The sequence below is a fragment of the Petaurus breviceps genome, unplaced genomic scaffold, assembly GCF_028583685.1.
Source record: "Petaurus breviceps papuanus isolate PSGF00001 unplaced genomic scaffold, PetGlider_PUasm1.0 175, whole genome shotgun sequence".
Taxonomy (NCBI): Eukaryota; Metazoa; Chordata; class Mammalia; order Diprotodontia; family Petauridae; genus Petaurus; species Petaurus breviceps.
Genome location: NW_027185764.1, coordinates 61,189,306 through 61,217,201, shown reverse-complemented (window position 1 = coordinate 61,217,201; position 27,896 = coordinate 61,189,306). Strand labels below are relative to the sequence as shown.

General features: G+C 37.4%; 1 protein-coding gene across 2 annotated transcripts in view; it reads left to right on the top strand.

The window, feature by feature from the left end:
* Nucleotides 1-27,896, top strand: part of GNE (glucosamine (UDP-N-acetyl)-2-epimerase/N-acetylmannosamine kinase) — a 115,716-nt gene that overhangs the window by 16,271 nt on the left and 71,549 nt on the right. Inside the window, exon 1 of one of the 2 annotated variants that reach the window (XM_069085235.1) lies at nt 26,587-26,820. The exons of the other annotated variant lie outside the window; for it this stretch is intronic. The gene's annotated coding sequence lies outside the window, so the exon portion shown is untranslated. Of the gene's footprint in view, nt 1-26,586; nt 26,821-27,896 lie in introns of those variants that run through there. 2 annotated transcript variants of the gene reach the window in all.

Below are 27,896 nucleotides of genomic sequence, written 5' to 3'. Positions count from 1 at the left end.
AGCTCAAAGCTTCACCTCTGAGGTGTCTCTTTTACAGATCTATGTATTTTTCTAATTTGCCTCAATGCCAAATACTTTTTATCTTTAGCATTGAATTAGGAGTGACACTCTTCAAAAATGACCAGAATGTATTCAGTTGCCTTTCAGTTGCATTCTGATACACAAAACTTTCCTTTTTTAGGTGAGGCAGGAAATAGTTAAATGTTCATCTGCCTGCTTTTTTGATCTGAGGGGAGAAGATTCCGTCCCTTTCTTATCTCCTTCTCCTCACTCCACTTGGCCAGGGTGGAGTGAAGAGGAGGAGATTTTCAAACTTTTAAAAAAATCTTAACACTTTTCAATAGCAAATAACTTATATCTATCTTAACTTCCTACTCATGTTCCTTTCTTTGCTACATGCTTAAACTTTCTTGCTTTTCCTACTGTGTACTCATCCTTCTGTTGGACTTTGATTAAAGCCCCTTTAAAACCACACATACCTTATTTCTTTCTAATTCTGACCTGATAGTTCTCCTACACTCTTAGACCTGCATTTACCATCAAATAACCTAAACAAGGATTTCTCTTTTTTTTTAAATCCACTTGATGGAAGAAGGAGGGGGAGACAAAGAGAAAGCTCCATTCCAAGAACACACAGAGGCTGTTAGTTACACAGACAGACACTTTACACAGAAACACAAAGAACAAATATACAAGCCAGTTTCACTTGATCATATTTTTTTTATCCTTCCCTTTATATTTTGGCAGTTCATCCCAATTCTGTAACCTATCTCCCAAAGGACTATTAGCTGGCACTTCCTGACATTGCTCCTGATTTTGGGGTTTGGACTCTGTTTTCCCCATAATTTGATGAGGACCGCCCTTAGCCTCCTCTATATTCCAAATTATCTCAATAGGGGTCACCCTCCTGCCAGCAGTCACCTGATAGCGTTCTCGGAGAGTCCTTTCCCCTGGGGTCGTTTGCAGTCGATTTCACCACACAATTTACATGAGAGGCTCTTCCTCGAGGATCTCCCTCGACCCAACCAATTGACCCCCAGATTCCCGAGTACTTACTTTTGGGCTACATGCATGTAGGTTCTCCTGACTTCGAGCTCAATCAATCCAACATCTGCACACAGAGCTTTGGATCCATCACTTTCACTTTCTCCTTCACTGAGTCTCTCCACTTTGGGCACTTTGCTCGGCAGAGAGGAGAAACACCACCCTGCTCTGGAGACCACAGGAACAAAGTGTCCCACGGGTGTCTGCCTCCAAATAGGGGTGGTGGTCGTTCCCCACCAAGTCATGTGATCCCAGGACACAAGCCCCCAAAACTGTGTGGGATACAGAGACCCTAACCCAAATTGACTACTCGGAGACCTCTCAAAGTGAAGGTGGAAAGTTTTATTAGAATCTCACGAGAAGCAGGCAGTCCAGTCACTGGGAAATCCAGGGAGAGGAGGCTGCCAAAGATGGGTTATATAGCTGAAAACTGCTCGAAAACCACAACCCTCCCCTTCCTCATGTAATATTTTAAATTGATTGGCTGTTCTATTAACATTCCCTTATTTGGCAGGTGGGATGACAAGGGGATTTCCAGAGTTTTTTTTTTACCCCCAAGATCACCTAGCTGAGGCCAAAGGTTTTATATACTTTAGCAGATAGTCTCTGAGAAACCACATTACCTGCCCCCCCACACACACACAGATGTCTCCCCATATTTGCACATTTATCTTCTTCAATGACATTTGGGGTTTTATGTCATAGCAACACTAGCACTTAAAATTTTCACTCAGGGTAAGGGTTTCTGAACCTCCAGCTGGGACTCCTAATGTTATCCCTTCCCCACCTTTCAAAACTTTTCATAGCTACACCCCATGCTACCTATCCTATTTCTATGTTTCACTTTTTCTCAGCATAAACCCTCCTCTTATAAGCTAAGCTCTTCTGACCTGCGTCTTTGACTTTATTGGTTCCCTCTTCTTGAAATTTCCTTTTCCTCTCCACCTGTCTAAATCCTATTGATAATTTGAAACCTGCTCAACTTCATTTTCTTTTTAAAATGCTCCCTATTTCATGATATATCGTTATTTTTTTTATCTCTGAACTCCTAAGGATTTATTTATTTATTTTGCTTTTTTGGGGGGGGGAGGACAATTGGGGTTAGGTGACTTGCCCAAGGTCACACATCTAGTAAGTGTTAAGTGTCTGAGGCAGGATTTAAAGTCAGGTCCTCTTGACTTCAGAGCCAGTGCTCTGTTCACTGTGCCACATAAACATCCCTATTCCTAAGGATTTATAATCAGCACCAAACTATACAATATTAAATACCAACTTGTTATATATTGTTGAATGTCTTTTTCTCTTATCACCTCAACTAATCTAATCGATTAGTTAATCAGTAAAACTAATCAAACAATTAATATGCATTTATTAAGTGCATTACTGTGTGCCAGGTACTGTGCTGGTCACTGCAGATACAAAGGCAAAAAATGTAACAATCACTACTTTCAAAAGTTTACATGCCAATGGACTCCATGAGAGACAGATGATCTTTCCTACCACCTAGCACAACATGGACACATTCTGAAGGTGGCTAAATGGCAATGGAAAGATGCTGGACCTGAATTCAAGAAGACTTAAATTCATATCTGACCCCTTTGATAACTGGACAAGTCACATCCTCTCTGTGCCTCAGTTTCCTCCTCTGTAAATGAAGATAATAATAGTACCTACGTCCTAAGGTTGTCATGAGGATAAAATGAGATAATACTTATAAAGCATTTTGCAAACCTTAAACTGCATAAATGCTAGCTAGTTTTATTACTTACTAATTAATTGAATTGTTTATGGCAAACACAACTAATTGTCCTAATGATTTTTAGTTTCAAAAGGGTGACAACACAGTTAATAACTATGACATATCTTCCATGTATGTAGTTCTATTGTAGATTAAACATTTCTCCTTCCAGCTCTTGAGCCTGCTTAATGAAAATTTCTTCAGAATACCCAATACAGAATTAGAGTAAGAAAAGCAGGATGGGGGCAGCTAGGTAGTATAGTGAATAGAGCACTGGTCCTGGACTCAGGAGGACCTGAGTTCAAATCTGGCCTCAGACACTTAACACAAAAAACTAGCCATGTGACCTTGGGCAAGTCACTTAACCTCAACTGCCCTACAAAAAGCAAAAACAAAAAACAAACAAACAAGAAAGAGAAAAGCAGGATGAAATGGGGTCAGGCAACCAAATACATTGGTTCATAGGAAATGCTGCTCTAATTCTTTGTTACTGTTTTTCAGTCAGTCACACCTTTAACTAGAATCAGATATGACCAGATGAGCAAGTTCATATAAGACTAGTGACTGAACAAAACTCAAAGGAAAACTCCTTGTGATAAAAAAAAAAAATAGTGACCAGTTGACTGGGACTGATTTCTCTCATGGAACTATATGTATATCATTATTTTAGATAAATAAAACTCCTAAACCTAATTCAGGTTAATTGGATGATCAGTTAAGTACATAAAAAGTCTCTATCATAGAGTATGAAACAACATACTCTTAAAAGTCTTAAAATATTGTAACTCAAAAAAGGCCAACAATCAAGGCATTGTAAAGTAGAATCCTTAGTGGACTTCTCTTGATAAACAAACAAAGTTTGTTTTGTAATTAGAAATATAGGTAAAGACTATCCTCTAAATGCTCTACCTGAAATTTTGTTAATACTACTATTTACTACTAAAAGAAAGGTTGCTCTTTTTTTAAATCAAGTTAGAGGATGATTCCACATTTAGATAAATGCCATCTAGTGGCAATAGAGCATAATTGCAGGTTGATAAATTTTTCTAACCCAAAGGCAGGTGACTATGAGAATAATATTTGATTGATGTTATTTTTCTTTTTTTTTCTTTTGAGGCAGTCAGGGTTAAGTGACTTGCCCAAGGTTACACAGCTAGTGTGTGTTAAGTGTCTGAAGCCGGATATGAATTCAGGTCCTCTTGACCCTGGGGCAGATGCTCTATCTGCTGTGCTACCCAGCTGCCCCAATGCTATTTTTCTAACATTTTTTTTTAACTTGGATGATTTGATGTACTTCTGGAAATTCTGTAATTTTCAGCAGTTTTATAAGCCTTCTCAAAACTTAAAAGTTATCCTTTATGAGGATAAAATATCACATAAATTTAAAACACATCCTAATGCTATATGCATGTTATTCTAACAATAAGAATCTATTGAAAGGGGAGGCCAGGTAGCACAGCGAGTAAGAGCACCGGTCCCAGAGTCAAGATGACCTGGGAATCGAATCTGGGCTCAGACACTTAGCACCCACCCAGAAACACCTGGCCGTGTAACCTTGAGCAAGTTACTTAACCCCAGTTGCTTAAAAATAAAAAAAAATCTATTGCAGAACCACTGGACCTAGGTTAAGGTGGGTAAAGGGCAATCATTGCTTTCCCCATCCCTTCAGCAAGAGTCTTGAAGGACATTCACATGCTTTATAACCAGGAAGAAAAATAGAACTGAATCATCAGCTTTTCCTGTTTGTTGTTCATTCTTTGTTCTTAAAGAAGACCAATGACAACTCTTGATGTTGTCTCCTTCTTTGATTTGTCTTTGTCTCTTTCTTTGTCTCCTTCTTGATTCTTGTCTCCTTCTCCTTCTCTTTCCCTTGCCACATGTGGCCACTCTCTCCACTTGAGTTGTCATACCTTTACAGGTGGGGTGCTCTGTTCAAAGGAATATAACTTCCGATGATTTAAATTTTGTAAGATGTCTTGTGGTTTGGAAGCTAGATTTTTAAAAAATTTTCTATTTATTTATTATTACTTTCCAAAAATCTGGGACAATTTACCCTTTGTCCTGTGCAGTTTTCATTTATGGTTTCTTGAAGTTTAGCTCTGAAAAAACAGACTTTTAAAAAGTCCATTTTGATTCAAATGGAGCTACTTGACTATGCCTTTAAACCCAATCACTCTGGCTTTCATGGAATAGTCAATAATATGCCCCAACCCAAGCCTTTGTTGCTCTGGTTAGGGTTTTAATGGCTTAGATTGAATACAAATAGTCACTGTCTTCTGCTCTGGCCAGAAACTCTAAGGGTCTTCCTCTCTCAAATCTATTCCATACTTGGTGGTGAACTAGGAAGTCTTTTGTATAATCAGCTTTTCCTTCTCAAGTTTCAATAAGGTGATTGCTTTGTTTTAGTTTAGTTGTTTTTTCTTTATTTGATTCCCACAACAACTCTTATGGGAATTTCATTACCCCCATTTTACCAGATGAGGAAATTGAATTGAATTGACCTATTCAGTATCATACAGAAGACAGGATTCAAATCTTGGCCTTCTTGCCTCTAAATTGACATGTTCTATCCATCAGACCACCACCTTGCTGCCTCCTATGCATTCTAAGGTAGTTTGAGTATAGGAAAGAACACTTTGAGGTCTGAAGAGTACGGTTGAAAATTAAGGCAAATTACTACTTGTGTCACCTTGGACAAGTTACCTAGTTTCCTCAACTGTCTTGATTTTTTCCTTTTTTTTCCCCAATTACATGTAAAGATAGTTTTCAACATTCATTTTTATTAAGTTTTGAGTTCCAAATTTTTCTCCCTCCTCTCCCCTTCCCCCTCCCAAAGACAGCAAGCAATCTGCTATAGGTTATATATGTACCATCATGTTGAACGTACTTCCACATTAGTCATGTTGTGAAAGAAGAATCAGAACAAAAGGGAAAAACCACAAGAAAGAAAACAACAACAAAAGTGAAAAATAGTATACTTTGATCTGCATCCAGACTCCATAGTTCTTTCTCTGGATATGGTTAACATTTTCTATCATGAGTCTTTTGGAATCATCTTAGATCATTTCATTGCTGAGAAGAGCTAAGTCTATCATAGTTAATCATCGCACAATGCTGCTGTTGCTGTGTACAATGTTCTCCTGGTTCTGCTCACTTCACTCAGCATCAGTTCATCTCTTTGGGATACAGAACTGGCAATGGTATTGCTGGATAAAAAATTATGTACAGTTTGGTTGCCCTTTGGGCATAGTTCCAAATTGCTCTCCAGAACAGTTGGGTCAGTTCACAATTCCACCAACAGATTATTAGTATGCTGATTTTCCCACATTCTATCCAACATTCATCATTTTCCTTTTTTTGTCACATTAGCCAATCTGAGAAGTGTGAAGTAGTACCTGAGTTGTTTGAATTTGCATTTCTCTAATTAAAAGTGATTTAAAGTAGTTCTTCACATGATTAAAAATAACTTCAATTTCTTCATCTGAAAACTGGCTTTTATCCTTTGACCATTTATCAATTGGGGAATGGATTATATTCTTATAAATTTGACTCAGTTCTCTATATATTTGAGAAATAAGGCCTTTATCAGAGACACTTGCTGTGAAGATTGTTTCCTAGCTTTCTGCTTTCCTTCTAATCTTGGTTGCATTGGTTTTGTTTGTACAAAAACTTTTAAATTTAATATCATCAAAATTATCTATTTCATATTTTCTCTCTATCTCTTGTTTTGCCATAAATTTTCCCTTCTCCATAGATCTGACAGGTAGACCCTTTCTTGCTCTTCTAATTTGCTCTTGGTATCACCCTTTATGTCTAAATCATGTACCATTTTGATCTCATCTTGTTATTTAGTATAAGATGTTGATCTATATCTAGTTTGCGCCGTATAGTTTTCCAGTTTTCCCAGCAGTTTGTGACAAATAGTGAGTTTTTATCCCAGAGGCTGGGGGCTTTGGGTTTATCAAGTACTAGTTTTGTGTGCCTAATCAATACCACTGATCCACCACTCTATTTCTTAGCCAATACCAGATAGTTTTCATGATTACTGCTTTATAATACAGTTCGAGATCTGACCTCCTTCCTTTGCATTTTTTTTTTCATTAGTTCTCTTGAAATTTTTAACCTTTTGTTCTTCCAGATGAATTTTGTGGTCATTTTTTTTCTAGCTCTATCAAATAATGTTTGGCAGTTTGATTGGTATGGCACTAAATAAGTAAATTAGTTTAGGCACAATTGTGATTTTAATTGTATTGACTTGGCCTATCCATGAACAACTGATATTTTTCTAATTGTTTAGATCTGACTTTATATGAAAAGTGTTTTATAATTGTGTACATATAGTACCTGGGTTTGTCTTGGCAGGTAGACTTCCACATATTTTATATTGTTTATAGTTATTTTAAATAGAATTCCTCTTTCTGTCTCTTGCTGCTGGCATTCAAAGTCCTTCATAATTGGCCATCCCATACCCACCTTTCCAATTGTCTTACACATTACTCCCCTCCACCTACTCTGTGATCCAGTGTTACCATCCTCCTTTCTGTTCCTCTCACAAGATACTCTATGGTTTTTTCACTGGCTTCTCTATAGAACTGGAATTTTCTCTCTCCTCATCTTCACCTCCTGGCTTCCTTAGGCTCCTTCAAGTCCCAGCTAAAATTCTGCCTTCTACAGAAAGACTTTGCCAATCTCCCTTAATTCTAGTGCCTTTCCCTCATTGGTTAGCTCCATTTTATCATATATAAATATATATATATATATTTATATGTGTATATATATATAAATATGCATCTATCGATATATCTATATCTGTGTAGATATAGATATATCTTGTTTGTACATAGCTTTTTGCATATTGCTTTCATCTTTGTATACCCATACTCAGTACAGTGCCTAGCATGTAGTGAATATTTATTGACTGATTGTGACCTTTAAATCCTGCTCACATCCAAGAGGTATTCCTTTAAGACTTTCCACCATTTTACTTCTCTTTTCTGATTCTGGTGTCTGCCAGAGCTACAATGTATGTGACATCTGGTTAATCCAAGCTTCTCATGATCATTCTCTGAGCTAGTATGGATTAGGTTCCAAAAAGATCCCTAAATCAGTCTCTAATATCTCTGGTATATCAGGTCTGTGTTCAGCATTATCTACAAGGTAATTGTCATTTTCAGACATAAATATTGGCTCTCATTTTCTCTGTGAGAAGAGAGCTCTTATTTTTAATGTTACTTTTCTTCCTCAGTGGGTGGCCTACCTATTGGCTCTTAAGTGCTATTTCCTACTGTCTGTATATTGGGATTGTTTGAATGGTCACATAGGTCTTGTCATTCATACAGCATTCATTGAGTAACCTCACCTGGCTTTATGTTACTATGCATTACCCTGCAATCTCCCAAGTCCTTCACATTCCTTTTCAATGTTTTTTATAATACTTTGTATTTTTATTCTACATCCACTCTTAATATTAGAAGGCCTGTCTGAATTTCCATGTCAACAGCACTATGAAATATTTAAACCATTTCAGCACCCATCTTTTTAAAGAGGTTAGTCTCCATTTAGGATATACAACAAAACCAGTGATGATATCTCAGTCAGCAGGTACACAATATTATTCTACAATAAAGCATAATAATAAAGGTTGCATTCAATTAATGCATGGTAAATAAATAAATAATAAACAGATATGCAAATTTATACCAATGCAACATAAATAAATTCAAGAACATGAAAAAATATTGATTATTTTCACATGATACCATATTGTAAATGACTATGTAAAGCACATGAGTAAGTAAAAAACACTTGCTCAGGGGCAGCTAGTTGGCATAACAAATAGAGCACCAGCCCTGGAGTCAGGAGGACCTGAGTTCAAATTCAGCCTCAGACACTTAGCACTTACTAGCTGTGTGACCTTAGGCAAGTCACTTAACCCCCATTGCCCTCCAAAAAAAAGGGGGGAAAAATACTTGCTCATGCTCACAACCACATTACTATAATGTATCAACTAATAGCATTCATAAAACATTTTGCATAATAGTTAGTATTCCCATGTTATCAGTGAACTGATTGAGAGAAAGGATTGTCCCTATGGGGCTGAGAATACCATAAAACAAAGCTGAAAAATAAATTTGGAAGAAAAGACTTTCCTGGAATCAAAACTGTAAACATTATAGTGGATTATTATAAATTTCAAGAAAACATGTGCATGAAATAGAAAAAGGAAAAAATGGAAAATGTATTCCAAGATATTTAAAATTAAACAATTGAAACACATAGATATCCCCTCCAAAAAAGAATGAGGCAAAATTTCTTACCACCTACATCAACAAAAGCCAGGGTAGGGATTTACTCTGAGTCGAATTTTGACTTGGTATCTGGAGAAACTTCCTAATAATTAGAGCTTTCCAAAACTAAAATGTATTACCTCAAGGCAGGGGAGGGGCTCTTGGGAGGTCTTCAGACTGAGGCTGAATGACCACTGGATGTGTACGTATATAGTGGGGATTCCTTTGGTTTATAGGTTATATTAGATTACTGCCAAGATCCCTTGCAACTTTCAAATTCTGTCATTCAGTGATTAAAAACCATCACTAAAAATCATAATCACAACAGAGGATTAAAATAATCTTTCAAAGCAACAGGAAAAAAGAATTGGTTTTCAAAAGCTAATTCCCAAGGAAGAGCATTCACTATATAATGGATTTCCCATGGAGATCATAGGGGACTTTCTGGAGGCATAAGTCCCAAGATTCTCAAAAATTGTCTCACCTGAGCCTAGTCAAGGATAGATTGACTCAGGATGTTTCCCTCAATAAAGTTTATCCTATCTAGGTACTATGTGAGATCTTAGAAATTGAAGCATACTGTACTGTGAGATTGAAGTATACTATTTTCACTTGCTTTATTTTTTGTGATTTTTTTTTCCTTTTGGTATGTTTCTTCTTTCAGAACTGTGACTAATATGGAAATACAGTTTGCATGATTGCAAATATACAGCCTAAATTAAGAAGAGGGAAGGGGAGGGGGAGAGAGAGGAAGGGAGAAAAATTTGTAACTCAAAACCTTGAAAATATGAATGCTAAAAATTGTCTTTACATATAACTGGAAAAAATTAAATACTAACATAACAACATCAGTCTTCCTTACTGGAATTTTATACCCAAGAATGTTCCACCCATTTGGGGGTCAACTTTCCCTGTAGAATTTTAGGCTGTGAAATCCTACCTCTCTTTCTGAACTCTAAATTCTCTCTGGAAATATAGTGAAAGCAACCACATTTCAAAGAGAGTGATAGTGACAGAAATGATACAGGCATGGGGTATAAAATTAAAAGATACTTGTAATAAAGCACAAAAGGAAAATGACTAATTTTAGGCAAATTGTGAAAAAATTATATAATTATATGCTGGTGATATGTAATCAAATTTTGGGGATATGCTTTTTTTTTTAATAGATCTGGAGAGTTCTAAAATTCATTTGTTTTCCTTCCAGGCTAGTTGTATTCATTTGCTTAGCAAACAAAATCATCACAGATAATGCAAAGGTAAGCTTCATCATAGCCCTGGTTTGACATCATAAATTATTTATTAATGGAGTTTTATGTATAGTGAAGTGAAGTGCCTACTGCATGCCAGGCACTGTGTTTTACAAATATTATCTCATTTGATCCTTACAGCAACTCTGGGAGGTGAGTGCTGTTATTTTCACCATTTTATAATTGAGGAAACTGAGGCAGATATTAAGTGACAGGGTTACTCAGCTAGCAAGTGTCAGAGCTCAGATTTGTATGCAAGTCTTCCTGACTCAAGATCTAGTACTTTATCCATTGTGCTACCTAGCTGTCTCTATAGTTAGCCAATACTACATTCTTTTTTTTTTTTTTTTTGCTTTTTGAATGGGGGAGGGCAGGGCAATTGGGGTTAAGTGACTTGCTCAAGGTCACACAGCTAGTAAGTGTTAAGTGTCTGAGGCCAGATTTGAACTCAGGTCCTCCTGACTTCAGGGCTGGTGCTCTATTCACTGTGCCATCTAGCTACCCAATACTACATTCTTAATAGAAAGAACACCAATTTTCGAGTCAGAAGACCCTGGTTCAAGTTCTGTCTCTGCTACATATTAATTGTATGACCTTGGACAAATCTGAGTCTTATTTTCCTCATCTGTAAAATGAAGGGGTTGGATTAGCTCCCCTTCAGAGACAGCTAGGTAGTACAGTTGATAGAGTATTAGGCCTAGAGTCAGAAAGACCTGCATTCAGACACTTGTTAGCTGAGTGACCCTGGACAAGTCACTTAACATCTCTTTGTCTCATTTTCCTCAACTGTAAAATGGGGATAATAGTAGCACCTGCCTCACAAGTTGTCATGAGGCTCAAATGAGACATTATTGGTATAGTGCTTATCATGGTAGCACATAGTAGGCTTTTGCTAAATACTTTCTTCCTTCCTTCTCCAACATTCCACAATTCATCTCTCATTTCTAGCAAATATACTATTATCCATGAAATCAGGGGAATTTACTTTCAACTTTTGGTTGTGAAATGTAAAACACCCCCACACACCCCTCCTCCACATACCCCTACCCTACACACAAATCTGAAACAGTGGGTTCGTAAGTAGAATGGCACTCAATTGACCTACTTAGATATTCTCTCTCTCTTTTTTTTTTTTGAGGGGGGAAGGCAAGGCAATTTGGGTTAAGTGACTTGCCCAAGGTCATACAGCTAGTAAGTGTGTCAAGTGTCTGAGGCTGGATTTGAGCTCAGGTCCTCCTGACTCTAGTGCCAGTGCTCTATTCACTGAACCACCCAGCTGCCCCCCTTAGATATTCTCTTGCACATACACCTTCACTCGAATACACAACTCTACAGTTGTGAAAGCTTGGATAACAGTAATATTAGTTATTATTACACTGTTTTATCCCGGGCATGTCACTTCATTTCTCTTCACTTTTAGAGAGATCTAATCACTAAGAAAACTCTCCCTTCTACTGAGCTGAAATCTCTCTCCCAGTACTGTCCCACTATTGGTCCTACTTTTGTTTTATGGAACTACAGAGAATAAACCTAATCCCTCTTTAAATAGTCAAAGATAATTCAATCCAACAACTTGACACGTATTAAGTGCTTAGTTTGAATACGTGTAAGTAACATAAAAATGACATAGCTCTTCCATTCAAGGAGCTTATAATACCCTGTTGTAAGGGATACAACGTGTACACAGATTTATAGATTACATGGTAGAAAGTGATGAGGCCAAAGGAGCTATCAGATAAAGGGCTCTGGGAATATTTGAGATGTGAAAGAACAATTCCAGGTGAGAGGACCAGGGTCCTGAAAGAAATGTCTCCTGAACCAAGCCTTTCAGGAGATTCTGAAAGTTGACCACATCTATCACATCCCCGAAGCCTTCCTTTTCCCAAGCTAATCATCCTCATTTCCTTTATCATTCTTGCCTGATGGAATAATAACAATAATAAAAAGGTACTTACTAAGTGCTTGCTATGCGCAAGGCATTGGAAATACAAATAGAAAATTTATAGAAAAAAAAACAGTCTTCATTCTAATAGGAGGAGAAAACACGTACTGGAGGCTTCAGCTGCAAGTCAGATGGAAAGGTCCCATACTCCTTAGGGTACCTCAGCAATGAGATGGCAATGCATCTTCTGCAATGTCATTTCTATTAATAAAGGCATATCTGCTTCTAAATTGAACCAGCTGATGGTGCCTGGCAATTTGGTGAGAACTTTCTTTAGGGGGTCTTCAGAAGTTGTGAATTCTGAGGAAGCAGGGGCTACCACACCTGTAAGATTCATTCCCCTAGAGAAGAACCGTTAGGGCAGGTTGGAAGCAGAGCCAGTGGTCTAGAGGTACTCCTGTTCCTGGGGCTCTTGGGTGCAGAGTCCTGGAATATTTCCATTGGGGTCAGAGTGGAAATAGTGGTCCAAACGGTTATGCTGTTAATCCGGGAATTTTATTAGCTTTACTGAATTCAAATAAATGTTGTAAAATTCCTTTAGGATTTTAAAAATGGAGATTTCAAAAAATTCAGAGAAATTAAATAGACTAGGTAGCACTTTGAATGGTAAACTAAGGTATTTATATTTTGTACTTAAAGGCAACAGGGGTCATGGGAGGTTTTAAAGTAGGGAAGTAACAGATTAAAAAAAAGTTTTAGGAAAATTAGTATCACTGCTGTACAAAATAAATTGGAGGATCAAAAGGGGTTAGGAGACTATTGCAGTATATTATGATAATGCCCTGAATTCTGGTATGACAAGCATAGTAGAAAGAAGGGAGGATTAGAGAGATGTTTTAAATAGTCAATAGACCTCAGTGACTACTTGAATTTGGGAGGAGGAGGAGCCAAAAATGGCTTTAGGGTTTGAAGTGTGATTAACTTGTGGAATGATGGTACCATTAACAAAAATAGGAAAGTAAGAAGGGAAAGATGATGAATTCAATTTTGGATCTGTCAGTTGAAGGTAGGATTGTTAAAAGTGGTTATGTTCAAGCAGGCACTTAAAGAATGTAGGACTAGAACTTGAGAAAGACATGGAGTTAATTTAACAAGTGAAGATATCATCTAAGCCATTGGAATTGATAAGGTTCCTTCACAGAAATTTCTAGATGTTGGAGCAAAGAACTGAACCTTGGGGAATGTTTATATTTTAGAGCAGGGTAAAAACTAATGAAGGAGTTGCTAGTGCCTTCCCCACTGCTGAAATTCCCTGAATATACTATATTGCATATATGTGTGTGTATATATATGTATGTATATATGTATACACATACACATTAGTGGAGAGGGAGAAGGTAAAGTGCCCCAACCTCCTGAATCCATCAGTGGGTTATTAAAGTTAGGGGAAAATCTAAGTCTTGAATTTGAATTCAATAAATTGAGTTTTTATGTTTAAGATAGGGGATGTGTAGCTAGGCTAAGATCTGAGAGCTTTCATGGATTCTAAACTCAATATGTCAATATGTTAATATGTATATAGTAGCCATAAAAACAATTGAGAACTTGGTGGCATTGGGAGAGTCATAGTCTCCAGGAACAAGGAGAAGATATTATCTATTTTCTGGTCAGACTACATCTTGAGTACTATGTTTGGTTCTGGATGTCACAATTGAGGAAAGACCTTGACTTATCAAGTTGGAAAACATTAAGGATGGCCAAAGGAGAGTAACCAAGCTGGTAAAGGGTCTTAAACCCATGTCCTATGACAACTAATTGAAGAAAATGGGGATAAGAAGGAGAGATATCTCAGAATAGACATGATAAGGCATGTTTAAGTATTTCAAGTGGAATATTCATGTGGAATAAATATTAGACATGTCATATTTGACCCCAGAGGGCAAAACCAGAAGCAATGGCTTGGAAGTTGCCCAAAAGCAAATTTCAGCTTGATGTCAGGAAACACTTTCCTAACAATTAGATCTGCCAAAAAGTTGAATGCCCTATCATTGGAGATCTTTAGGAACAGACTGGATGATTATTTGCAAGCTATTGTTTTAGTGAAGATTCTGTTCTGGTTATGGATTGGATCAGACAGCTGCTAAGGTCCCTTCCAAATCTAAAAATCCATGTTTTTGTGAGATATCATTGGTTAGAGAGAGAGAAGAGTTAGGATGGTTTTATATTATCAGAAAGGCAAAGAAGAAGTGGGCTTCAACAAAGATTTAACATAGGTAAAATCTGGTAGGGAAATTAAACATACACCTGATAAGGGGTTCGCTTTTTAGTTCTTTACCTAAGTACTGCTGTCAATCAGCTAGGGCTTGTCAGTTCTGACTGAGATAACCTTTGTTTACCATGCTATCTACCCAATATTGACCTCCGGCAAACCTTGGAGTTGGCAGAACAGGATGATCTGCCCATATTGAGTAATCATGGAAGCTTCCTTTAAGGCTTGTGTTAGTACCTTTTGAATACTGTTTATCTCAGGTCACTCTTTAATGGCAAAAGGGCTCACCACAAATATCTGGAATTCTTTCAATGGGTAGTTTTCTTAAAACAATAATATTTAATAGACCCAACTTATTTATTGCCTGTTAAAGAAAAATGAGTTTTCTAGGGTTTTTTTTTTTCTGGAATAACCATGACAATTAATCTACTAAAAAAAACCAAAAAGACAGAAATGACTAAGCACTAATTTTTCAGATTTACTTAGCAGAAAAAGAAGATATATGAAGACTTCTCTTTCTTTTAATATAACATAGTTCCTCAATCAGCAATAAAAATACAAATTAAAATTCTAACTAGGCATTTCATATATAGAAAAGACAATGCTTCACTCAACAATTCAAGAAACACTTATTAAGTGCTTACTATTTGTAAAAATTTTTTTTTAATTTTTATATTAAGGCGAATGCATTTCTCTTAAGAACTTTGTTATATATTTGGGAGGGTCTTAACACAGTTCAAGAATAGTTGTTCCAAGCATTTTCTTCAGTGATGATAAATTGACCAGGCACCTAGAACTATTCAGAATGGTGAACAATACTAAAACATAAAATGAAAAAGGGCTTCTAATCCAGTTGTGAGAACAGATCTTACAAGAAATGTAGAAATATGCCTTTCTCCCATTTTATACCAATCCCAATAGAGAGAAATAGACTGAAAGTGATGGTAGTTGGGGAAACCTTGAGCTAAACAAAAACTAAATCTATTAAATTAAGTAAAGATGAATTTTAAGTCTTATAATTAAGTTTAAAAAATTATCCAAGTACGGAATGGGGGAGATGTGGCTAAACAAAAGCTTGTTTTAAACATATGGAAAAAGATCAGTGGTATTTAGTAGAAACTGCTTAGTGTAGGGATTTTTAAGCAGAAAAAAATGACTGAAGGAAGGCAGGAAAACAATCCGTAATATTTGAAAGGTTGTCATGTGGAGAGTAAAAATTTTGTTTTTTTTTTCCCCAAGGGGCATGCCTAAGGAGGTATTAATGGGGTGCTTGGGATGTCTATGTTTATAACATCAGTTTGTAAAACCAGTTTGTAAAATCACATATCGCCACACACCCCCAGCCTCAGAGCATTAACTCTGTCCCTTCCCCCTGCCAGCGCTCTGCCCAGCAACAATTCATGAACTGTTTATCTCTGCTTGGTACAATAACCAGCTACACCTATGAATCCTTCACTAAACCATCTATAAACTTTTTAGTTTAGGCAAATGTTATCTCCCCCTAGTATAATGGTCAGCTGCATCTATAAATCCTTCAATTCACTATCTGTAAGTTAACTCCTCAGACAATTATACACATCCTGAATCCCTTGTTAGCCTAGGTTCCCAACATCCATCTTGTCAAACATGACACTGATGGGTGGCAGACTAGGCACTTCTCAGTCAGCCCTGAACACTAGCTGACTTAGTTTCAAGCCTAAAACTACACCTCCACACAGCCCCACCTTGGGCTATTTCCCAGTGAATTATGGGCAATATGCCTTCGAAATAGATAATAAAAGTGCATATTCCTTTAAGCGCTGACCACTCCTTAACTCCTCCCTAATCCCACCCTTGCTCACCTAGTTAACGTAATTGACATATGATTTACTATTGTAACTCTTTATAAACTGTTCCTATGACTTCTTTAAGGCTGCAGGTTCTCTAAGAACTCTTGCCCGCTGTAAAGCATAGCAATAAACTTTTACAATCCTGACTTGAAAGATTGCTTGGGTCCTGTGAATTCATTCCAGACTGCCCACAAGGGACTCTGGTCATTGGAGCCCCTGTAATACTTATTACTCCCTCATCAGTATGTTATTAAGAAACTTATTTCAGCTCAATATAAGTTTCTACAATGAAAACTTGAAGGAGTGACTTCCTAAAGCAAAGGCTAGATTATGCCAAAGATGATATAAAAGAGATTACAAAATAATATCACCTCTAAAGTCTCTTTAAACCCTTGAGATTCTGATAGTGCCCCCAAAACACTGAAATAATATTTTTACTAAAGAAGTTTAGTTTCAGAATGGCACTTTTCTCATTTTTAGGTAAATTTAATGAGTATCATTTTCTTATTTAAAAAAATATTACAATACAGCATTTAGGCAAAATGGCTTCTCCAAAATATAGCAAAGGAAATAGCTTTGGAAATTTTTTTATTCTTTATTCACAGCTGTTCATAGCTAAGAAGCATCCTGAAACAATTTTTTTAAGAAAAAAAAAACTCTAAGAAAAAATCCAGAAAGCTGAGAGAAAATGTCTCCCATTCAGTTCTTAGGTCCCTAACATTATATTAGATCTAGAAATCATGCAGACCAAATCCTTCATTTTATAAATGCAGAAAAATGAGATCCAAAATAAGTGAAGGAACTTGACCAAGGTCACAGAGCTAGAATAATGGCTGAGCTTCCATCAACAAGTCCATTGCTCCTTTTATAATATCATGCTGCTTCTGGGGCTTGAGATAAATACCTTGAAAAGTCTCATTTTTCAGGTTAACTAGCATTATCAAATGAGGTTATATATTTTTGGCAAAGTATAAGTCTCTATACAAATATTTGTTTGTATTATTATTACCACATATGATGGAGATCCTGTGAATACCAGGAAAGCATGTAGTCTCTCCAGACTTCTCTTACAAACAGGCAATTTCAAAGCAAAAACTCCCTTATACATATTTTTTTGGAAAAACTACAAATTCTATGGAATTAATAAAGAAGTAAGAAATTATTTCAAAAGAAGCAGGAAAAGAGTTTTTAAATGTTACAAAATTTCTTCAGTTCCTATCCCAACTCATAAGGATGAAGTTTTTTTTAAGTTTCTTTTTCCAATTTTCAACAGAGAAAATTGACTTTCTGCTCAAGAAAGTGGATAGTATATCATGTTTTTTTGGATATATATTTTATAGATGTCTTTTGCCTTATATCACAGTCATTCTGAGGGGGGGAAACGCCTTCTTTCTCCTGTAAAGTAAATCTTCTCTTGTAACAAAGAAATATGTATAACATTTGGCTCTTTTATGAAGAGGATGATATGTTTCATTATTTATTCTCTAGGATTATCAATGTTTTTAAAAATTATTTTAGTAATATTTAATGACATTTTACATTGTAGTAGTATTAATTACACTTTAAATGTTTGATAGAATTAACTTGTAAGTGTCTCTTGCCCAAGCTCACTCCTCCATACCCTCTCATTTTTGGCAGTTCATTTATGATCTCTTTGATCTTTTTTTTCTTTGAAATTGAAGGGTTTTTAATATCTCTAATTAATTTGAATATTTTATATTTTAATACTCATTAACTTAAATTCTCAGTTTTTCTGAACTATGTAGTTTTGTATAGTAACAATTCTCTTTATTTCTCGTTTGTTGTGATTTCACTTTGTTCAGTTTTTATCTTGGTAATTTTGCTTCTTGATCAGGTTAATTAATAGCTTTTTTATTTTATAAGTCTTTTTAATTCTCAGTAAATTTATCCTTTTTTTCTGCCTTGCATACAAATATATACATAGACAAATATTTCCTGAGGTATAAATGTTCCTCTAAGGACTTTTTAACTATGCCTTAGAGGTTTGGGTATGTTTCCTCATTATTTTCAACACAATTATAAATTCCTATGATTTGTTCTTTGGACCACTCATCATTCAGGATGCCGTTACTTGTCTTCATTTAGACTTTGATCTTTTATTCATTACTAACAAGGTAATTAATAATTTAATAATGGATTGAATTACAATTAATTTAATTATTAAATAATGGTATATGATATTTCTGCTATCATTATTTCTGCCTTTTCACATTGGTTTATGTTTCCTTTATGCCTTATCACATGATTAATTTTTTGCAAAAGTATTATAGTATCCTGAGAACATGTATGATTTTTAATAATTCCATTCAAATATCACCATGTCAGTCAAATTATTTTTTCAAACAAATCTATTCAACTCTTCTTGTATGTATGTCTTTCAGATTTATCCAGTACTGAGAAAGGACTAGTAGAATCTCCTAATATTATTATATTATGACTAATGTCTTTTTGCACTTTTTCTAGATTTTAATAATTTAGACCTTATAAGGTCTCTATCATTTGATGCATATATATTAAGTATGTTTTCTATTGTCTGTGGTGGGCAAATCATTTAACCTCTCAGCTTCAATTTCCTCATTTGTAAAATGAGGAGGTTGGATTCAATGTCCTTTAAGGTCCCTTTCAACTTTAAGCCCATGATCCTATGACCTTTAAGCATAACATAGTCTCTAGTTTATCTCTGTTGACATTATGGATTTTTATTGTTGTCTTTTCTGAAACCACAATTGCAATTTCTGCCTTTTTTCACTCCTGATATTTTGTCTCAAGTCTCCATTTTTATTCTGAATGTATTTGTATGTTTTAAATGTATTTCTTGAATAAAACAAGTATTAATTGAATTTTGTTTGTTTTAATCCATTATTTTCATTTTCTTGGAAGAGTTAATCCATTTAGAGTTTATAATTATTAAATTTGTGTTTTCTTCCATTACATTACACAAACATACATACATGCTTAATTTTTTTTTCCTTCTCCAACCTTTTTCCAGTAAGTTATTTAGTCTCTTTGGTTTCTTTTGCTTACACAAATCAAATCCTGGTCTCTCTTCCCTATACCTCAACTCTTCATCCTTCCTATAACCCTGCTTAATCTCAAATTCCTAGAGTTTATTTTTACTAGTATTCTCTACCCCTTTTCTCTCTTGTTTCTTTTAATCTTCTCTTTCCCAGATCTAAAAAAAAAAAAAGCTAATTTTCCCTGTCCTGGTCCCCTATATCTTCTATTTTTAAACTATTTCAGTGACAGTAATTTGTAATGTTCCTTTGCAAGAAAAGTTGTTTTTGTTCCACTTCCTTTCTTACTCCTTTCCCCTCCTAGAATTCCAGGAATGTTAATTATTGAAGGAGGCAGTCCAGTGGTCTGTAACCAGAGTCTGGGAGGTCCATACCTTTTATTTACTTTTTCTCTAATTGAGTATCACTTCTGATGTTATGCTACTCTTCTCTTGAACTTATGAACCCATTAAACTCTTTTTGAGCCATGTCTGCACAAGGGTCCAACTACTTCCTCTCTGTCACCTTCTCCATCAAATGGGAGTTAATACCAAGATAGTAGCATCATAGGTTCTAAGCTAGAAAGGGATTTTAAAGGCCATCAGATCCAACCCTCTTATTTTACAGATGAGGAAACTGAGGAACAGAGTGGTTAAATAACTTGTTCAGAGTTACTCAGTTAGGGGATGACTAGGTGGCACAGTAAATAGAGCACCAGCCTTGGAATCAGGAGGACCTGAGTTAAAATTTGGCCTCAGACACTTGACACACTTACTAGCTGTGTGACCTTGGGCAAGTCACTTAACCCCAATTGCCCTCCAAAAAGCAAAAAAAGGGGAAAAAATAGTTATTCAGTTAGTATTAAAGGTGGAATTTGAACACAGGTCTTCCTCACTACAAGTCCATTGCCTAATATGCCCCATATGCCTCTTTGATTTTCTAAAGTGTCACATCCCACTTCCCAACCCAAAACCTAGGGCCACATGTGGCCTGGAGGCCACAGGTTCCCCACTCCTGAGTTAGTCACTTTGTGATACCACCAGAGTGGTCCTTTCCCACACCCTACTCTTCCCTCTTATATCTGCCCTCACTGGCCACCTGGCTATTCCATGAACAAGATACTCCATCTAACTTCCTTGGCATTTTCTCTGGCCATTCCCCATGCATGGAATGCACTTTCTCCTCCACTGTAACTACTCATCTCCCAAGACTTCCTTCAAGTCCCAACTAAAATCCCACCTTCTAGGAAGCCTTCCCTAATCCCTCCTAGTTCCAGTACTTTCTCTTTTTAGAGTATTTCCTATTTGTCATGTACATAACTTGCTTTGTATATATTGGTTTACATGTTATCTTCCTCATTAGATTTTAAACTCCTTGAGGGTAGAGACTGTACTTTGCCTCTTTCTGTACCTCCAGCATTTAGCATAGTGCCTGGTACATAGTAGGTGATTAATAAATGTTTGATTGATTAATGTACTCTCCTTAGTCTCCCAAGTCACTCCAAACACAGAGAAGAAAACTAAAAACCTTTTAAATATGCCTCTTCTCATCAGTCTTACACAGCCTTCTTCTACCCTCTCCACCCCTCATCCTCTAAACCAGTGTCTTAAAACTTATTCCACTCTTGACTCCTTCCGCACTTCTTTTCTTTTTTTTTAAGCAATCAGGGTTAAGTAACTTGCTCAAGGTTACACAGCCAGTTATTATTTCTGGGTGTGGTGCTAAGTATCTGAGCCCAGATTCGATCCCCAGGTCATCCCGACACTGGAGCTGGTGCTACCTGGCCTCCCCCACTTCAGCACTTCTTAAACTGTGGGTTGAGACTCCATACATTATAATATACCATCCTGCCACTTATAATATTGATTTACTAATAATGAAATGAAATTATTTTTCTTTAAAATATTAATTTACTTCTTCGACCTACTTTTCTCCTGATTTTCCTCATATATTTTCTCCTTAGATTCTCTAGTCCACTGATGCTCTTCAATGTCTCAGGCAGTGCTCAAAATTTGGTTATTTTAATCCAACAACAAATAAAAACATTCCCCCCACCACAAATTCATAGTTTTGCTGAGCCCTAGCTACACAAAAACAAACATTTTAATCCTTCATACCTGAAAATATTTGACTTTGATTTTTTTGGTTTGATCATTTTGCATGTTAAAACCCTAATATCTTCCATTTAAAGAAAGATTAAAATTCCTCCCTTTTTCTGAACATTCAATTATTTTCTTTGTTTCAGCTCTGCAGGACATTATTTTGGGAGTACCAAACAATCTTATTTGCTTTTCAGGTGATTATATTCCAGTTTTTCTTTAGATTTCACAGGAACACAGAATAACACTTTCCTATTCTGATTCACCACCCTAGAAATGTGAAAGATTTTTTTCTTTAAATAAAAAGCCTGAAAAAGTTGTTTAATGTTGTAATTCAGAGGTTTGACTATGACGTTTCTTTGAAAGTTAATTTGACATTTCTTTCTGGTTAGTAATATTTTTTTTATCTGTAATTCTTGGTAATTTTCCCACATGATTTCTTGAAGTATGGTATTTAGGTTTTCTTTTTCATTGTGTTTTCCTTCAGGAAAAAAATATTCATTAGATTATATCTTTGTATTCTATCTTCAAGTTCAATATTCTGATTTTCTGGAGCTCACATGCTCTTTTAGTTTCCTTAAAAATGGTTTTATTTATTTTCCTTAATTCTTTATTTTTACACTTCAATTATGTTCTTTTTCAGAGAAAAAGTAACTGTCTTGTTCTAGGTTCCCTACTTTTTTAACATTAAATTTGCTGATTTCTAATAATTTCTGTCCTTATTTCTTTTATATTTTCAATCAATTTTTTGTTTACTATTCCGAAGGTTCTTGGAGTAACTCCATTGTTATTTCAGGGTAACTTCCCGAATTAATCTTAATGATTTAATTTCCTATGTTGATAATAATTATTTGTTCATTGAGATGGCTCTTTTTTCAAAGGTTTATTCATTTCTCCTCAGTCATTTCCTATCTATCTTTAACAATCACTCCATGATTTTTCTATGGCATCCTTGCTCTAAATTTTTGCCAGGTCTTTCCCTTTCTCAGAATTGGTACTGTTTGTGCCTTGACCCCAGTCCTTGCTGACTGTTTTTTCTTCTCTCAGACCACTGGGGTTGTGTGAAATCTACTTCCCTCAAGAAGTGAGAGTGACTAGTTTGGACACTGCTTCACTGAAATTTTGAGACACTGTTATTGTTGGGCCTATTTACCACCTTTCCCACTCCAGTTCTGTGTCCCCTTTTCCTGGGGGGATGGTCAGGAAAGGGTTGGGGGTGTGACCCCTAGGACACTACTGAGGTGAATTTCCAAGGAGGCTTTGCATTTGGGTCTTTCTCCATTTTCCCCCTCATTCCTTCTGCTGGCCACCTGAGTTCTACTATACAACATTCAATAGTTGGCTCTAGATACATTTCTGGTCTCTTCTCACACCCCTAATCTTCACCTTGAGGAGCCAAATTCCTCCTCAGTTTTCCTTTGCTTCTTCTTGAACCTTATGGCTAGTCTAATTTATAGACCTTCACTCTGTGAGGAGCCTGGGGCATTGCCAAGGAATCATCTTTAAAAATCGTTGCTTAAAAATTGCTATCTCAGGGATAAAGGGCTGCCATTGGCTGGGACAGCCATGGGTTGCAAGAAAGGATGGGGGTGATAGGAGCAATGGGCCTGTGAACAAGTCTTTGCTATATTTTTTTATTCTGAGAATCACTTAAGTGTTGATTTCTTTTCATTTTCCTCTTCTGGTCATTGCAGATTTTGCTTCCTTTGTTTTTTTTTTTCCTTGTTTATTTGGGGGTTTTGGAGGGAAGGGAGCTGCAATCCTTGCTTATTTTGCAGGATTCTTGTAAGGTTCTTCATTTATTTTTTTTAAGGTATTATTGCTAAAGAACATAAAATGCACACCGAATTGTTGCAAACATAGGCATAAATGTTAATGGCCCATTGCCATGTGTAGAACTTGGCTTCTGTGTCTTTAGATAATATTATTGATAACTGAAACTATTCCTTACTAGACTCATCCTTATTTATTTCTCAGGCTAACAAACCTATTTAATCAAAGGATAAACTTCACAGGCAATGTAGAAAAGATAGCATTTTTTCTTTCAAACTTTAAAATCTTATTTTTATTGCTATGTTTTCTTTTTATAGCATGTTTTCTAATTACATTTCTACCCTGCTTAGCAAGCTGTCTTTGTAAAAGAGATTAAAAAGAGAAAAACAGCAGTTCAGCAAAATCAGCCAATGCATCAACTGTGTCTGACAATATATGTAATATTCTACAACCATCATTCCTGACACCAGCAAAGAAGGAAGAGAGGAAGACACTTTTTCTCACCCATTTCTTCTCTGAGATCAAGCTTGGCCATTCTAATTGCATAGTCCTGTTTTGTTTTTTCCATTTACATTGTTGAAGTTATTGCCTGTATTTCTGGTTTTGCTTACCACTCTGTATCAGTCAGCATATATAAGTCTTACCTAACTTCTTTTAATTTCTCATTTCCTAAGGTACATAGCACTCATTTGCCACCCTTTAGCTATAATAATTGTATTATCTTTAAAGGTCATCTTTTTTACATATGAATTATGTAGAGAGAGTGATTTTCCAAGCACAATTTGGGGTTCTCCTTTGCTATTATTCTCTAATACTCCTTCTGGCTCTTTGCCTGCCTCTGTAAGCTCCAACTTCTGGAGGGCAAAGGGCCATTTCCTTTTTTTGTATCCCAGCTCCTAGCTTTTTTTTTTTTTTGAGGCAATCGAGGTAAGTGACTTGCCTAGGGTCACACAGTAAGCGTCTGAGGCTGGAGCTAAACTCAGGTCCTCCAGACTCCAGGGTCAGTGCTCTCTCCACTTTGTCACCTAGTTCCTTAACTCTTAGGTAATAAATGTTTGCTGCCTTGAGTTCAGGCCTGGGAGGGAATGTATAACGGTTTCATTTTTCTATCTGCAAGCCAAATTCAACAAGCACTTATTGAGTTCCTACTACCTTAGAAGCATTGTATCTGGGGATAGAGACAAAAAATTTTCTCTACCCCTCCAGGAGTTTACTTTCCATTAAGGGAGACAACATTTACATATATAAGAGATAGAGACTAAACCTGATTTCCTTAGTACAGGGAATTACTCCATGATTAAAAGTCCTTTACCAATGCAGCTTCAGTTTGTCAGTCAATTAGCATTTATTAAACTCTGTGCTAAGTGTTGGGGATACAAGGAAAGACAAAAGATAGTCTCTGCCCTCAAGGAACTCACAATCTAAAGAGCTAGACCACATCAAAAGAAGCTGAAATGGGGGCTGGAGTGAGAAAAATAGGGGAGCTGCACTGAGAGGCCCCTCCCTAAGTGGAGAATCTAGGAGGACCCCTCCCTGGTATCCATCTTCCCCCTCCAATCAGAGGGAGGGGTCTCAGGGCCAGACGATGCTGAGGAGGAGGAAGGTTGTTTCTCCAACTTCTGTTTACACTCTAGAAAGTAAAAAAATTAAAAAAACAAACAAACAAAATTAAAAGGGCGGCTAGGTGGCGCAGTGAATAGACCACCGGCCCTGCAGTCAGGAGGACCTTAGTTCAAATGCGGCCTCAGACGATTAACACTAGCCGTGTGACCTTGGGCAAGTCACTTAACCCCAATTTCCCCCACCTTCCCCTCTCCAAAAGAAAAAAAAATACAATCTAGAAAGTTGCCCAAAGCATTTAGATATTAAGTGAGGTCAAAAGACGTTGGGATATGTGTGTGAGAGGCAAGATGTGAACGGACATCTTGGCTCTGAGTCTAGTTCTCTATCCATTAAAGTAGGTAGTTGGAATATTGGATAGAGTGCCAAACTTGAGTCTGGAATACCTGAATTCAAATTCTGTTATCATCAGCTATAACTTAGAGGCTTAGAAAGTTGCCGGCAGCATTGAGAGGTTAGATCTAGGGTCACACAGCTATTATGTGTTGTGATATCATATAAAGCACTGCAAACTTTAAAATGTTATTTACTGTTTATCATTATTATTCAGAGATGGAATTGACATTTAGCAGAACCTAAATGAATATTTGATTAAAATTTAAGTACATTGTGGATGTACTTACTAAATATTGAACCACAAAGTAGACTGCAGCTCGATAGTTTTTACCTGACCTGCTGTCTGGAAGATTAGGTGACCCAGGGGCTAGCTTGCCAATATTTTAAAGGAATCAAGTTTGGGTTCCCTGCAGGAATCAGACTTTGGAAATAGAGTGTGATTTGATTATTGTAGAATTTCATAATCTCAATGGGCTGTTGTAAACCTGAGGTGCTGCATTCCAGAACTTCAACATACAAATTTGCTCTTTTTTGGCCTCTCATTTAACAAATGACCATTTAGTCTGTTTTAAAAGCTTTTCTATAAATGTATAAGTTTTTAAATTTTATTTCAATGTTTACAAGAGAAACTTAAAAGAAACAAACAAAAACCCAACCCCTTATCTATGCACAAGAAGTGACTATATCATCTTGAAAGTTTTTCCTTTAGTAGGAACTTTTAAATTCTTGGAATAGTCAGAATTTAATCACAATTAATTTCATCGTATTAATTAATTGCATTTAATTGCGGCCACTACTTAAAAACTCTCGTGTTTTTGCTACGGAAACTATTTTTTAAATGAAGGTTGTTATCATCCTATTATTCCATGTATCAAAGTCATTTTTGTCTTGGGAATTTGGCACCGACCGACCTGACAACCTGGCAGGCAGTCGTCTCTAAGAGGGCGGGGGCGTGGCCAGAGCTAGAGTTCCCAGAACCTGGTTCGAAACCGAGTCGAGGCTGGGGGCAGGGGAGATCCGGATTAGTAGGAAGAGCGGACCTCAGTGTCTCACTATTTGAATATGCAAATATAGTTGTAATATACGTAAATTGTAAAATATGGTAATTGCTTCCAGCCCAATAGAAATACGAAGGCCTGGTTTGGTGGAAGATAATCTCCTTTCCTTAAACCTGGTCCTGGGTCACACTGTGGTCGGAAGGAGGGCGAGCCTCCTGCCACACACCCACCCCCCCGAGTTGGAAACACTACGCTGGCTGAGAAGACAAAGCTCAAGGCCACCCCTTCACCAAGAACCGTTGGGAAGGGGCGGGGAAAGGCGGTGCCTGACGGGAGAGATCACCAATCACCGTGCTCAAGGTGGCCCTCCACCTTCTCCCTCCTCGCCCGGCTCCAGCCCGCCCCTCCTTACTCCTTCAGCTCCTCCCCCCCCTCCCCTCCCCGCTACGCTGACGTCAGCGCCTGCGTGGGATTCTCCTTTCCTTTCTAGTAGAGCCGGGAGCGGCGGCCGGAGCTGTCAGGGCCAACCGAGGGGCCGCCTGACCCGCCTCTGTCGCTGCCTGGTTGTCTTTCTTTGTCTCAGTCGCCAGGGGCTAGCTGTTTAACCCCGGCCTCATCCGGGGCCCACCGAAACGGGAAGCTGCCGTGGGCAAAGAGGAAGAGAGCAGGTCTGCTGCTGAGGTGAGAGCCCCCGGGGGGGGGGCGGGGCATCCAGGAGCGGGGCGTACTGAGTGGGAAGCAGCATCCCCTCGCTTTGTCCCGCTGGTGGCGTCGGCCTCGGCCCGGCCCCTGTCTAGCCTTGGCTCCTTCCGGCCCGACAGAGCGGGCAAGAGAGAAGGGGTGCAGTTAACGGTCTCCTGCTCGCCCGCCCACCGTGTCAGCCAGCCCCTGGTTCCCTGCTTCAGCACCTGCCAATCCAGGGGGTGGAGTACCTGGGAAAACGTAGTCAAGGCCTGAGGTGTTTGTTGACTGCGCAGCAGCTGCAAACAAAAGATAGTCCTTTCCTCCTGGCCTGCTGGGGAAAGGTGCCAGGTAGAAAAGGAAATAATGAAGAGGCTGAAAAGGACTTTTTGGAACTGGTTAGCCTCTGATTAGGTAACACCCTAGGGAGGTGGTTCATACCGGACCTGACATGTGGCTTAGGAAAAAGTGACAGGGTGGTGTTTTTTTCCCTTCATCAAGGACTATGAGTGAAGTGTTAATCCTTCACATTGATACCTTCACTCCCGGTTTTGTGATCCCTTGGAAGAGAAAGTGTGTAATAATAATAAATAACTAGCAATTATATAGCTCTTTAAGGTTTGCAGAACCACTTTAATATCTTATCTCAGTTGATTCTTAAAGCAACCCTGTGAAATAGGTGCTTTTATTGCCCTTATTTTACTTCTGAGGAAACTGAGGCAGAGAGCTGTCCAGTGACTTGCTCAAGGTCACACTACTAGAAAGTGTCTGAAGCAGGCCAAGTCTAGCACTTTATCCACTGTGCTGCTTAGTGTGTAGGTAGAAAAAACTTTGGTTGTTGAATGAGTTTTATATTTGGTTCATATTTGTAATGGGACTGACTGTTAGTAGAGTTAATGGTGTAGAGTTGTATGATTAGAGTTAATGGTGGCACCTTTAGTCACTACCATATGTTGATGGGGGGAGGGGTGCCTCTAGCCACTGGCATAAATGGATGGTGTCAGTGACCTGCTGTGTCCATCCTTGTTGCTGGTAGTAAAAAGAACATACCTATGTGATCTTTGAAAAAATCAAAC